Source organism: Zalophus californianus, chromosome 1 (genome assembly GCF_009762305.2).
Source record: "Zalophus californianus isolate mZalCal1 chromosome 1, mZalCal1.pri.v2, whole genome shotgun sequence".
In the NCBI taxonomy this organism is placed as follows: domain Eukaryota; kingdom Metazoa; phylum Chordata; class Mammalia; order Carnivora; family Otariidae; genus Zalophus; species Zalophus californianus.
Genome location: NC_045595.1, coordinates 22,459,259 through 22,472,851, shown reverse-complemented (window position 1 = coordinate 22,472,851; position 13,593 = coordinate 22,459,259). Strand labels below are relative to the sequence as shown.

The 13,593-nt window shown below is 42.1% G+C and overlaps 1 protein-coding gene and 1 long non-coding RNA gene across 7 annotated transcripts in view; both read right to left on the bottom strand.

Annotated features, from left to right (window-relative positions):
* Positions 1-13,593, bottom strand: part of CACNA2D3 (calcium voltage-gated channel auxiliary subunit alpha2delta 3) — an 891,383-nt gene that overhangs the window by 817,086 nt on the left and 60,704 nt on the right. The window lies entirely within an intron of this gene.
* LOC113918429 overlaps positions 11,183-13,593 on the bottom strand; it is a 29,235-nt gene continuing 26,824 nt past the window's right edge. For both annotated transcript variants that reach the window (XR_003518557.1, XR_003518556.1), the window contains exons 2-3: positions 12,090-12,207; positions 11,183-11,294 (exon numbers count right to left, since the gene is read on the bottom strand). This is a non-coding gene — a long non-coding RNA (uncharacterized LOC113918429). The remainder of the gene's footprint in view (positions 11,295-12,089; positions 12,208-13,593) is intronic.

Below are 13,593 nucleotides of genomic sequence, written 5' to 3'. Positions count from 1 at the left end.
CACGTTGCCCGATTTCAAGCTATATTACAAAGCTGTGATCACCAAGACAGCATGGTACTGGCACAAAAACAGACATATAGACCAATGGAACAGAATAGAGAACCCACATATGGACCCTCAACTCTACGGTCAAATAATATTTGACAAAGCAGGAAAAAACATGCAATGTTAAAAAGACAGTCTCTTCAATAAATGGTGCTGGGAAAATTGGACAGCCACATGCAGAAGAATGAAACTCGACCATTCTCTAACACTATTCACAAAGATAAACTCAAAGTGGATGAAAGATCTCAATGTGAGACAGGAATCCATCAAAATCCTAGAGGAGAACATAGGCAGTAACCTCTTTGACATCACCCACAACAACTTCTTTCAAGATACATCTCCAAAAGCTAGTGAAACAAAAGCAAAAATGAATTTTTGGGACTTCATCAAGATAAAAAACTTCTGCACAGCAAAGGCAACAGTCAACAAAACAAAGAGGCAACCCACGGAATGGGAGAAGATATTTGCAAATGACACTACAGATAAAGGGCTGGTATCCAAGATCTATAAAGAACTTCTCAAACTCAACACCCAAAAAACAAATAATCAAGTCAAAAAGTGGGCAGAAGATATGAAAAGATACTTCTCTGAAGAAGACATACAAATAGCTAACAGACACATGAAAAAAATGTTCATCATCATTAGCCACCAGGGAAATTCAAATAAAAACCACATTGAGATACCACCTTACACCAGTCAGAATGGCAAAAATGGACAGGGAAAGAAACAACAAATGTTGGAGAGGTTGTGGAGAAAGGGGAACCCTCTTACACTGTTGGTGGGAATGCAAGTTGGTACAGCCACTTTGGAAAACAGTGTGGAGATGCCTCAAAAATTTAAAAAAAATAGAGCTACCGTATGACCCAGCAATTGCACTCCTGGGTATTTACCCCAAAGACACAGATGTAGTGAAAAGAAGGGCCATATGCACCCCAATGTTCATAACAGCAATGTCTGCAATAGCCAAACTGTGGAAAGAGCCGAGATGCCCTTCAACAGATGGATGGATAAAGAAGATGTGGTCCATATATACAATGGAATATTACTCAGGCATCAGAAAGGATGAATATCCAACTTTTAGATCCACATGGATGGGACTGGAGGAGATTATGCTAAGTGAAATAAGTCAAGCAGAGAAAGTCAATTATCATATGGTTTCACTTATTTGTGGAACATAAGGAATACCATGGAGGACATTAGGAGAAGGAAGGGAAAAATGGGGGGGGGGCGAATTGGAGGGAGAAATGAACCATGAGAGACTATGGACTCTGAGAAACAAACAGGGTTTTAGAGGGGAGGGGGGAGGGGGAATTGGATAGCCCAGTGATGGGTATTAAGGAGGGCACGTACTGCATGGAGCACTGGGTGTTATACGAAAACAATGGATCGTGGATCACCACATCAAAAACTAATGATGTATTGTATGGTGACTAACATAACATAATAAAATTAAAAATAAATAAATAAATAAATAAAATAAAAGTAAAAAAAAGTGAAACCAATTTCAATAACATACCTGGTTTAATCCAATACATCCAAAGTGTTACCATTTCAATATGTAATCAATATTTTTAAATTATGAGATATTTCACATTCTTTTGGTTGTACTATGTTTTCAAAATCCAAGATTTATTTCGCATTTATACAGCATCTCCATGGACACCATCCATATTTCAAGTACTCTGTAGCTAGAGGTGGCCCCATGGCTATCAAATCAGACTGCACATTTCAAAGTATAGCACAGACTCATTTTAGCAAATTGTGTCTCCCGCAAAATATAATAATTTTGAACTATCGATAAGGAAAATATTTTCACACCAAAATCTTGAAATCTCAGCCAGAGAATATTCTTATTTTCCCAAATACTTGCCTAAATTGTGAAAAAAATGGGAAAACATCAAAAAAGTCTATGGGTCAATATAATTTCATGGCTATTGGACCCTAAGTAACAGAACAATATGAAATATAACACCCAGGAACAGTTCTCCCTGCAGCATTGCACCTGCTCTGACAATTATGGCAGGAGCGGATACTGAAATAAGAAAATCACAAGTACATGCTAAAGATCTTTTACATTTTATTTTACCTGGTGCTTTCCTCCCAGCTGGATGTCTGCCACGAAAGCTAGGAGATGAAATTGATATCACAGAGAACATCAGCTCAGCATTCTATGTTCAGAAGCCCTCAGTGTATTTTATTTGGTGGTAAATTATTCAACTTCACAAATACCCTTCTTATGTCTTTGAAATTACTTTTCTCCTAGTCAGTATAATAATTTGAGGGGCTACAGCAACACAGACTTAATACAAAGCATTTTATACTAAATTACTAAAAACTAGAAATTATGTCTGCTCTGGAATGAACAACTGCCCAACAGGAGACCAATGTGAAATGCTTAGAGATAACAGGACAAAGCCTGGGGCAGGATCTTATGGTGGGAAAAGCCCAGGGATGGGAGCTGAGAGAGTGGGCTACAGAATGAACTCCCCACACCACCCCCAAATGTGTGACTCACAGCAAACCCCTGAGTTTGCTACATCTGAGTCTCAGCTACAGCAGACACAAAGCAAGCAAGCGGTTGGGTCTGACTGGCATTTCCCACATTTCGCTATTTATGGGCCAAGGTTGTGATATAAGCTCTATCCTCCTACTTCCTATACCATGGGTCAGCAAACATTTTTCTGTAAAGAGCCAGTAGTAAATGTTTTCAACTTTGTAGGACAGTCTCTGTCACAACTGCTCAACTCTGTCATCGTTGAATGAAAGCAGCCATAAACAATACGTAAACAGACGAGAGAGACTTTGTTTCAATAAAACTTTATTTTCAAAAAACAAGCAGCAGGCTAGATTTAGTCCTCAGATCATAATTTCCTGACCCCCTGTCCTCTGCTATTATTTACCTAATATTTTTCCTTTAAAATTGATTTACTTTATTAATGTTAATATCACAAATGGAATAGCAGTATCACTTACCATACATATAGTATACTCAGGAACACGAATATATAATACTTTTTTAACTATGACATACCACCTCAGTCACCTTGTATACTTCACTTTAAGAAATGTTGCTTTTAATGACAGTTAACAGCCTCAGAAGAATCAAGTTTCCGTGATGTCCTTTAAGATTCTTTCATCAAAAAAAAAAAGAGAGAGAAAGCAAGAAAGAGTCTTTCTCTTTTAGAGATGCACACTGAAATACTGAGAGATAAAATGATGCAATATGTGAAAATTGTCTCAAAGTAATGCAGGGGGCAGAGGAGGGGAATAGTGGGGGTACAGATGAAACCAGGGTTGGCCAAGAGTTGAACTGTTGAACTTGGAAGACTTTATTATTCTGTTTTGTATGTGTTTAAAGATGTCCACAATAAAAAAATAATAATAATAAAACCAAAACAGGAAATATAATCATTAGCCTGAGGAGGGGAGTCAAGAAGAAGTAAAGAGGGAACCTAAGGGCTTAAAAGGAAGAAGAGAGGCATAAACAAAAGGTAGGGGCATAGGAATAAGAGAAATGCAATAAATTTCATAAAGCCAATGGCCTTCTATTACACAACAAATGTAAGGAACCAGGCACTTAGGAGCTCCCAGCCATCACTTAGTACCGGCAAATCAGTCGAAGAACAGAGGCTTTGATGAATGGCGCCAACCAGACCGATGCACTCGGGATCTAGCTGCAGGGGAGGCCTCTCTAAGCCTGGGCTGCAGACGATGCCACCGGGCAAACCCAGGGAGCCAGTCACCACCTGGCCCTGATGGGAAAAACCACAGTCTTGAACTGACAGATATGAAACCTTGAATTCCACTGTGCTCCCAAGCAGAGAGTCTTCCTTTTAAACAATTCCACGTGAGGCTCAGTGCCAAAGCAGGAGAACAAAGACATTTAATGCACTAGAAATGGGCCAGTTTAATTTCATTGTCCAAACGTACTGGAACTGAAGCATAAAAAGTGAGCAAATGGTATAAATTTGCAAAGAGAGCCCCGCAGAGTGGCTGGCCCATCAACACTCTATTGAGGGAGGCTAGCCAGCAGCCTCCAGCTGGTTTACAGAAATACCCTAGGTCACAGGAAGCCAGAGGCTCTGGCCTCACACCAGGCTGCTGGCCCTACTTGGTTGGCATGAAGAGGGTTCAACACACTTTAAAAAGCTCTTGGAAAGGCTACACCGGCAAACATAAGTCAGGCCTTTCCGGCAACAGTGGGTTCACTGCAGGAGACCTCTTGTGGTCAGACTGGTGGAGCCACAAGGAGCCTATTAGGATGGGGGCTCTTTTAGGTATTACAAAGACAAAGACAGACAAAGAAACACAAAGACAGTGATTCACCCTCTTCTTTGTTATGTACAGGTACAGAACAGAACCAGCCTTTTAGATCTTTTAGGTTAAAAAAAGAAAAGTCTGATAAGAAAGAGGCACCAATTTAGCTTCTGGTGTCTCTCTTTCCTTGGAACTTCACACATGCTGTTCTGACTTTCATCGTGAATGTGTCCAAAGATACAAACAATATCACTTCACCTAATCAAAACCCAAACCCAAGATCCTCACCTCATAGAGAAAGTGATTCTCAAGTGAGTCTCTGACACCCCAAAGGCTAGACACTTTTAACTTCAGGTTGGAGACGGTGGGGAAATGGGAAAGGAGGTGTTTCAGACATGGCCCACCAAAGAATATTCAGGAAACCAGGAAATGGAGGAATGAATATGTAAAGGATGGGCTCAGTGACCGCTCCTGTTCAGCCACGGTCCCTCGATGGTCCACATCTGCTTGTGGGACAGCTCCTCTCAACAGCCTGTGCATCAGAGATGCTCACACATAGAAGCAGTTCTGAAACTGTGAGATCCTAAACAAGTGTAAGATGTCATCATGATGACTTCCCATTGTGATGACACACGGCTCAAGGAAGGAATTTTATCCACCAGCTCATCCTCCTTGCTTCCCCCCAAGAGATCAGTGTAAGACCAGACAGGGGGAAATGGTACCAGAATGAATGAATGAATGAATGAATAAAAAGAACTTCTGATAAGTTTTGAAATGGAAAAAGTGCCAAATGTGGATCCACACTGGGTTCAGGCATACCATAGTCTCTGGGAACTGAGGAGGGCAAGGACATGCTGCAGATGGCAACACCAATCCTGTAGATGCTCAAGTAACCATGGCTGGGACTGGCAGACTTTCGGCCACAGTGAAGACATTTCCTGCCATGCCCACGTTCAACTTCTCCAGGACTGCACAAACATTGTTAACATATCCTCTTTTCTGACTTAACAGCTCATGAATGGAGATGAGGAGAACCTGAGCTAGAACAGCCTTTCAAACTTGGCCCTTTGTATAATAAATTTTAAAATTGTTTACTAATAAGTCCCACAATGGGTTTTATATAAACTTTAATTGGGAAAAGTGAAACACGTTCTACACTGGATCTCATAAATAATGCAAAAGGTCTAATTTACCATAATCATGTCTGGCATTTATCTTCCATCGATAATGTATTGGGCACTTGCATTATTCTACTGAAGCAACTGCAAGGCAGCAGCACCTCATCTGTGTTTCGAATTCGGTAAATCCTGATGCCCCTTGAGCCCATGTGCAAAAATTGCCATCTCTGAAGACATTCACCTGGGCAGAGGCTGGAAATGTCATTATTTTCTATGTGAAATTAAGTGGGAAATTACCGAAAATGCAATTTAAATGAGGAATTTTTTCCAAGACATAAATATTCATAACTCGCAAACTGACAAAGCCCTGCAGATACCATAGGAACCACTTTATAAGAAGGGCTGATTCTTCCAGATTCCGTTTGTCAGTGACAAGATAATCTTCATAGCAACAAATTAACATCTCAAAAAGAACTGGGAGGGCAACGATGTGTAGGCAGGAGGGAAGCAGAGTCTAGCAAAGGCATTCCAGACTCAAGTTGTATTTTAACAACTTTCCTATGAGGATCTACCCCGTAAGTGTCCAGGTGTCTGTCCCGGGAACTCACTGCCCTCCTATCCCTTCAGAGGCCAGATTATGTATTCTTAATCTGATAAAACGAAAGACCTCCTTTTTAAACAATCATTTTGGGATGCCTCCTTTACTACCCTGAAATGAAATTCAGATAATATCAACATATAACATTTTTTTAAATCAGTAATATTCCTGACCTATCACATAAAAGAGAATCAAACGCAAGTGTTTATGATAAAGTACTATGTATTTCAGTAGGTAAACACTTAGGCACAGCTACACTAAAAAACATAAACAGTCAGATGCTTGTCCCTCTACTGAGAATCACCAAAAATTCAACAGCTCCCAGTGCAGGTGGACACAGGTGTGTCTTAAATGGCTATTAATGTTGCCCTCAGTGATGTGACTCCCCCAAAACACCAAATAATTACTGATGATTTATGGTGCTCATGCTCCAGGAAAACTCAGTGTTTATTAAAGCCAGAAAATTTTTTAAAAGTGTGTTTAGATTAGATTCTAGGCTCAAATCATTATGATCAGGTTTTTCATCTGCACGAACATCCAGCAGAATATCTGCTACTCATGAGGGATAGGGGACAATATCTCCATAAACAGGGTTGACCTGCTCCCTGGAGGATGTCCGGTATCTCCGAGCCCTGCACAGAAAGCCAATGGTGTCCTCCAATCATTGTGACACTGTGAAAGCCTGAGCCAGCACTGCAGAGAAGCCCAACAGAAGGTGCCTCTGCCACCCACCCGGCTGAGCCCTGGATCACCTAGACTCCTCCCTCACTCACTGGCCACAGGCCCTGGAACAAGTTACCCAAACTTCTGACACCTCACTTTCATCGACATCTATGGAAGTGGGGACAAGAACTGTGTTGAGCTCAGAGGGCTGTGAGGACCAAATGGCTTACTACTTGTAAAAGCTTCCACCAACATATGATGAGCCTTCCATGAATACTAGATAAGATACTGATTATCTCTGTCATCGCATCTTTGTGTCAGTCTCTCTCAGAGCTAAATCTTAAAACACAGAAGCCAGATGGAAGGGGAAACAGAGGCAGGGAATAGAGTGGATGCCCTAGCAAAGACACATGCACAGAAATAAGCCAGGCTGAGGAAGTGTGTTAAGGAGCTTGGACTTGATCTTCATGGGTCAATGTTCCAGCCCAGAACTCACGCATCAGAACCACCTGGAACAACAGCTGGACCGCCCAACCCAGATGTGCTGAACTAGAAGTCTGGGGTGTGGGGCCCCAGAACATGCGATTAGGTGACTTCCCCAACTGATTCTGAAGTCCTGTGAGGTTCAACAGCTGGCTGTAAGGGACTGGGTCAGGTGCGCTTTGCTGGCAGAGCAACCTGGCGGTTGTATGGGAAATGGGTCAAAGGAGGCACAACCAGAGACAGGGAGGCTGGGCAGGAGACTTAACTGGTAAGGGTTCCCTCCATGTGGTAAGCAGCCAGGAGGAATATTCCAGACAAAACGTTGGAAAGATGAAGTAGAAGAGACACAGGAAAGAAAACTGGGTTTGGGTTTCTCACTTAGGCAATTGGGAGATACTGCCACCATCAGGTCTCTGCTTCTCAGCTGTGAATTTAGTGATAGCTCCTATATATTGTGAGCTGACTATGGGTCAGACCCTAAGCCCTCAACATCCCAGTGAGGTAGATACCCTTCTCCCATCTTAGATAAGAGGAAGCCAGGGCACAGAAAGGCAGTAACTTCCCCATGGCCACATAACCAAAGACCCCATATTGGAGGCAGTGCTGGGACCTGAGACCCCGATACTCTGAAGCATGTGCACACTGTGGACTCCCACACACTCCTTTAGGTTTCAGGAGTCTGTTTGGGCATTGCTGTGGTTTCCATGATTTTACCAAAGATTCGTGTACAGATCACACTTGCCCTGCCTCAGTCAGAACTTGTCACCCACATGTTGCATGGGGAAACAAGTCCTCTTTGCAGAAGAAAAAATAACCATTGTTTGTAACAGTAAGCATTTCCCATTTAGCATAAACTCAGTACAGTGATATATTTTTGTCAAAACACATCATTTTTGTTAAAAAGAGAAGTCTTCCCCTCCACCCCCAAGTAATCTTTAAAAGAACTTTCTGGAAGTGGGAGGATGGAGGGCCACCCACTCTTGAATCATTTGGCACTGCTAACTGACAGGGAATTAAAAAAAAAAAACTGCATACCAGGTTTTATCATTATCAATGACATACAACATTCTAAAGACAACTTGCAAGAACATGAATGCACTAGAAGGTAGCTGACAGGTCCCAAATAAATCAAAAACTCCTCCAAACAAAGCCCCTCGATGTGGAATGCATCCTAGAACCTTCCACTTCCAAATTCAGGGTAGAAAAAGCAGAGGAGGTATCACTGCATAATAATATCAGCAAGAGCAGCAGCTAATGTTTATGGGGCCCTTCATCGTCTGCTGGCTCTGCATTCTACCTACATTCTCTCTTCCTCTCCACCACAGCCCTATGGAGGCCAGTATCATTATCCATCATTATCCCCAAATATCAGAAAACGGAAGCCCAGAGAAATTATATAACTAGTCCCAAACCTAGCTCTTCAAAGTCAAACTGTCCAGAGTGAGACTAAATACACACACACACACACACACACACACACACACACACACACACACACGTGCAGAGAATGTGACACCCAGTTCCATGTACTCGGTCAGTTCAATGTGAAAACACAGACAAAAAAACAGCACTTCTCTTTCCAAGGAGCTCCCTGGATACCAGATTATGAAGTCCATTTAACGATTTAGATGGCTCAGCATGATTGTAAAACCAAAAATACTAAACGAAGTAGTATTATGGTAATATCGCTGTTGATGATGTTTAAAAAAAAAGAAAGACGTTAGAACATTAAATATGGCCAGGAGGCAGAACAATACTCATTTTAAAATCATTAATCCGATGTGATCCCTCATTACAAAAAGACAATGGTTTTTCCCCTAAACCAGCCCCTGCTTGTTGAAGCTGCTTGAGTTCTGCTTGTCATTCAGAGGATGGAAATGGCTGCTATGTCTAAGCTTTGGGGTTATCCTCTATTTCCCCAAAGTAGGATGTGAACTCCACAGGAGTTTTCCACAACTGTCTTTGAGTTAGTTCACTGTCACTAAGACAAATCCAACTCAGTAAACGGAACCTTTTCTTCAGCTTCCACCAACCTTGATCAAGCAGCAATCCATACCAGACACCAGACACCACACACCACACCAGGTTCTGATATTATTTGCTTTGGTCCCACTGATAGTCCTTGAAGGGCTTTTATTTTATTTTAGACAGTGGTCCCCATTTTATAGATGAGAAAACTGAGGCTCAAGGAGGTTCAATGTTTTGCCCAAGATCATATGACTACCAAATAGTAGTGTCAGAATTCGAATCCAGCTCTATGGATTCCAACTCTGTGTTCTGTCTACCGGACTGTAACACCTCTGATGTTGCAATAGATGCTGGGAAAATGTTGCTAGAACATTTTACTTATAATCTTACATGATCTTACAGGGAGTGTAAGAAGAAAGAAATTTGCTTTGCCTGGAAGCACAATGGCTTACTGCCAATGGTGTCATTGTAAAAAAGATGAGAAAACACACCAGGAGGACGACTTTGAGGTTCACATTCAAAGCTTTCTATAGACAGGACCTCTGATAGTGACATGCTTGAGATTTAAGCTGGAGCTAAAATCAAAGTTACAAAGATTTGAGGTTTTAAATCTCTAGATTTCAGGAAGAAGGAAAGTGGCATGTGGGCCAATGGCAGGACTGGGAGAGGCATCACTCACCTAGAATATAACCTTCGAACCACTGGCAGAAGGTCCTAAGCCTTGTATCCACCCATTACCTCTCTGCCTTCTCTACAGGGAAGAGGATTTTCAGAAACACTTGCCCTTTCCTTCTAGGTACTTCACCTTACCTACCGCTAACAATTTGTAATAACCTACCTCCAGTGAGAAATACTGGGGGAAACAGAATTTATGAGGATGGATTGCTACACATAAAGACGAAAAAGTAGAAAATTATGTGTGTGCATTAGCCTTCATGACACAAGAATAAAAAGTTCTCTTTGTAAACCCTCTAAGGTGAAGGCACAGAGGGCCTAAATTCAGCTAATAGGGAAGACAGGCCTGCCCGTGGAATCCAGCTGCTGAGGTTGGGCCTCTGGCTTTCCTTCTTTTCCTTCATGCCCAGTGAGGTGGGAAGAGCTTCCAGCAGGCCTCCTCAAACTCTCACAGCCCCACACAACTTCCTCCTAAAGCTGAGTAAGAAGCATTCCTCATTCCATCTCACACAGCACATTGGTCTAGTGAGTGCCTCCTGGCAGGGCAAAGACCCCTCCTTGTTGCCTCCCGGGCTCTAGATCTCAAAGGACGGTTGGAGGTATGGGGGAGTGAGGAATAAGGCCACCTGGAGACCCACAAGACCACTAACTGCCTTTGTGTTCAAATCTGGTTCTACCATTCCCTGGCCTTATGCTAAAGCTAACTACCACGGAGAACAGTTACATAATCTTTATTATGGATAGAACATCTATTAAAATCCCTTGTACCTCTATGGACTCAGAACTCATCAAGTCTCTACAAGTCCTGGTACTCTAGTTGTTATTTTCTTTCCTCACTAGATTATGCCCAGCACTATGTAATTTATGGAACTGCATGTGAAATGAAAATGTAGGACCTCTTATTCAAAAGTGATTAAGAGGGGCGCCTGGGTGGCTCAGTCGTTAAGCATCTGCCTTCAGCTCAGGTCATGATCACAGGGTCCTGGGATCAAGCCCCACATCGGGCTCCCTGCTCAGCAGGAAGACTGCTTCTCCCTCTCCCGCTCCCCCTGCTTGTGTTCCCTCTCTCGCTGTCTCTCTCTCTCTCTCTCTCTCTCTGTCAAATAAATAAATAAAATCTTTAAACAAAAAAAGGGTGATTAAGAATTTCAAGGTGGCAGTAGAGTGTTAAAGCAAAGGTGAGCTCTTCTCAGTGTGGGGCTCTGTGTGACTGCACAGGACACACGTTCGTGAAGCTGTCCCTGATTATGCCAAACTGCAAAAGTCCATGAGCACAATTAACTCTTTGTTTGTTTTGAAATATTCATATGAAATTGTATCTTAAAGACACAAACTCTTTCAGACTAGAGATACCACACATGGGATTGGCAAGCTGGTTTCAAGAAAAGCCTCTTTTTAATCCTTCTAGCTATGACTATACAAATATAACTTTCCACTGGGTCTCTTCAGGGAATCCAGTCCATATGCAAAGGCTTCCAGTCAACAACCTGGACAGGTGGAATGGGAAAATCAAAATTTAATGATCATAAAATCTAAGGATTCTTTCAACAAGTTTGAGCCCTCATTTCCAAAGTAAATATAAAGGGGTTACATTAGCTAAGGTTTCCAATAAAATATGCAGAGTCATGCCGAAGGCTCAGACACCTTGGTTTCACTTCTGGCTGAGGCTTGACGTATTGGGAGAAGGGTGGAAAAATTCTATTTACTTGTCAAAGTCAGTAAAAGGCCAAATCCATTATCTTAAGTTGCTGGGGGGACAAACACCACAAATGACAGCGGAGTAGCCTGCCAAGTACTAAATGAGTGACACTCCAGCATCTATACATTTTGGAAGCTAATATCACTACTAATGTCACTCAACTGATAAACAGAAAAACTAGCCATTTTGGACATTTGGTATCTGTGCATCACATTATAGAAGGGGCCCTTGTGTCCATTATCTACAACCTGGAAAAGGCATGGAAATTCCTCATATATAAAGGAATTGAGAGTAAAACTATTACCTTGGGACTACTGTCTGGTAGAAAATAGCAAGCATGGACTTCCATTTGTTTCAGGAGCAGGAGAACCCTTATGGTCTGATTCTAACTTCAAGTTGTCTTACCAAGGGAATATGGACTCAGGTACTTGGCCTCCAACAGAAGGGTATCATATCCTAACCTATGACAGATGGTCAAAGGTGGCTTGAGTACTGTCCTGAAGGCATGGGGAACAGACTCTTTGCAAAGAATGCCATTCCTTACTACATTCAACACCCATGGTATCATCAACAGAGCATTTACCAGATCCTGGAGCTGGCCAGGCTGTGTGTCGCTGTCCTCGGTGCTGAATCATCACCTCAGCAGCCTTGTCCCTTCAAGGTAATGCTGCTACTCCGTTTTTCTTAGTTCATCTTTTACACTTGATAAAAGTGAGTGTAACAATGAAAAAGATGGAACAAGCACAACCATGACCTACGTTTAGCAATCTATATAATGAGTTCCCAGTACATACGCTCCATAGCTATAAATGTTCTCGGTGGCTGATTGGGGAAGCACGAACCCCTGTTATTACCCTGATGCTGTATCTGTGGGCCTTACAGTTATTTGGGAGTTCTACTTTCTTTGTGAGGAATGTCTGGTACCCTGCCCCTCTATATAGTGAATATCAGGTCATTCTTAAACATCCAAGTCAACCGTGACCTCACCTGGGAAGCCCTTCCTGCCTAGTTGCCATTCTAGACAGACAAGCAGTGATGCCTTCCTCCACACCCCCACAGTGATTTATACATTGTTATCCCCTAGCCCTGCAGTTCTGAGTTTGTGTGTTCACTTCCTTTATTCAAATATGAGCTCCTTGAAGAAAGGACTTATAAGAACACAAAATGGTATCCAATTATTTCAATTGTCAAGGTTTTAAAATCTCTGTAATTTCCTTCTGCCCAGTTCCTATAAGATCAAAGTGAGACACAGACATGGTGGTATTTAATATTCAAATGGGTACATGGAGTTTTATTTGCTAACACCGAAAACAACCAAGGAGGGCAATCAGTCACTCCAGACACAGATGGAGTCATCTGGAGGCTGAAGGCCAAGATGTCAAGTGACTCTCCCAAGGTCACCCATTCATCAGCAATGGCTTCAAGATAGGACCTGCCTGGCTTGCCAGGACTCGGAAAGTCACTACACCCTGCAGTGTTCCTAGGGACAGCAGCAGAAGGGGGCCAAACTGCTGAGAGACTATTGGATTCTCACCAGTGGACTCTGGGACAGTCATGATGTCTCTTCTAGATGAATGCACTTCAGACTCTAGGGGATGTTAGGCCAGCCTTCCTTTTTCCCCCTCACCAGGCTAGCTTAGGATTGCAACAATGCCTAGAAGTCAGTAGAGCGTCCCATCAAGGAGGCAGGTGAGAGTGGGGCTATCTTGATTTCAGAGATGGAGAGGACAGACATTGAATAAGCACTTGGGCTGGATCTGAGATTTTTAAAGGCTCATTCCCTTTTAATTCACCTACTTTATTTTAATATTAACTCAGTTAAATTTTTTTCCAGAAGGCGTAAGGAAGGAGAGACATCATAAATCCAGATACAGCAGAGAGCACATTAAAAATGCAGTCCTATTATCTTAAAACTAGAGATGTAATTAGAGCAGTCATGTAATATGAAGAGAAATTGCAAGAAAAAAAATATTTTAAAGGCCTGGGTGAAAAGAGAAAAAAGGTCTATATCATTTAATCTCTAATACATGGAGAAAGAAGGAGAAAAATACGCCTTCAGATCTTTCAAATACTTCCCCATTGCCCCC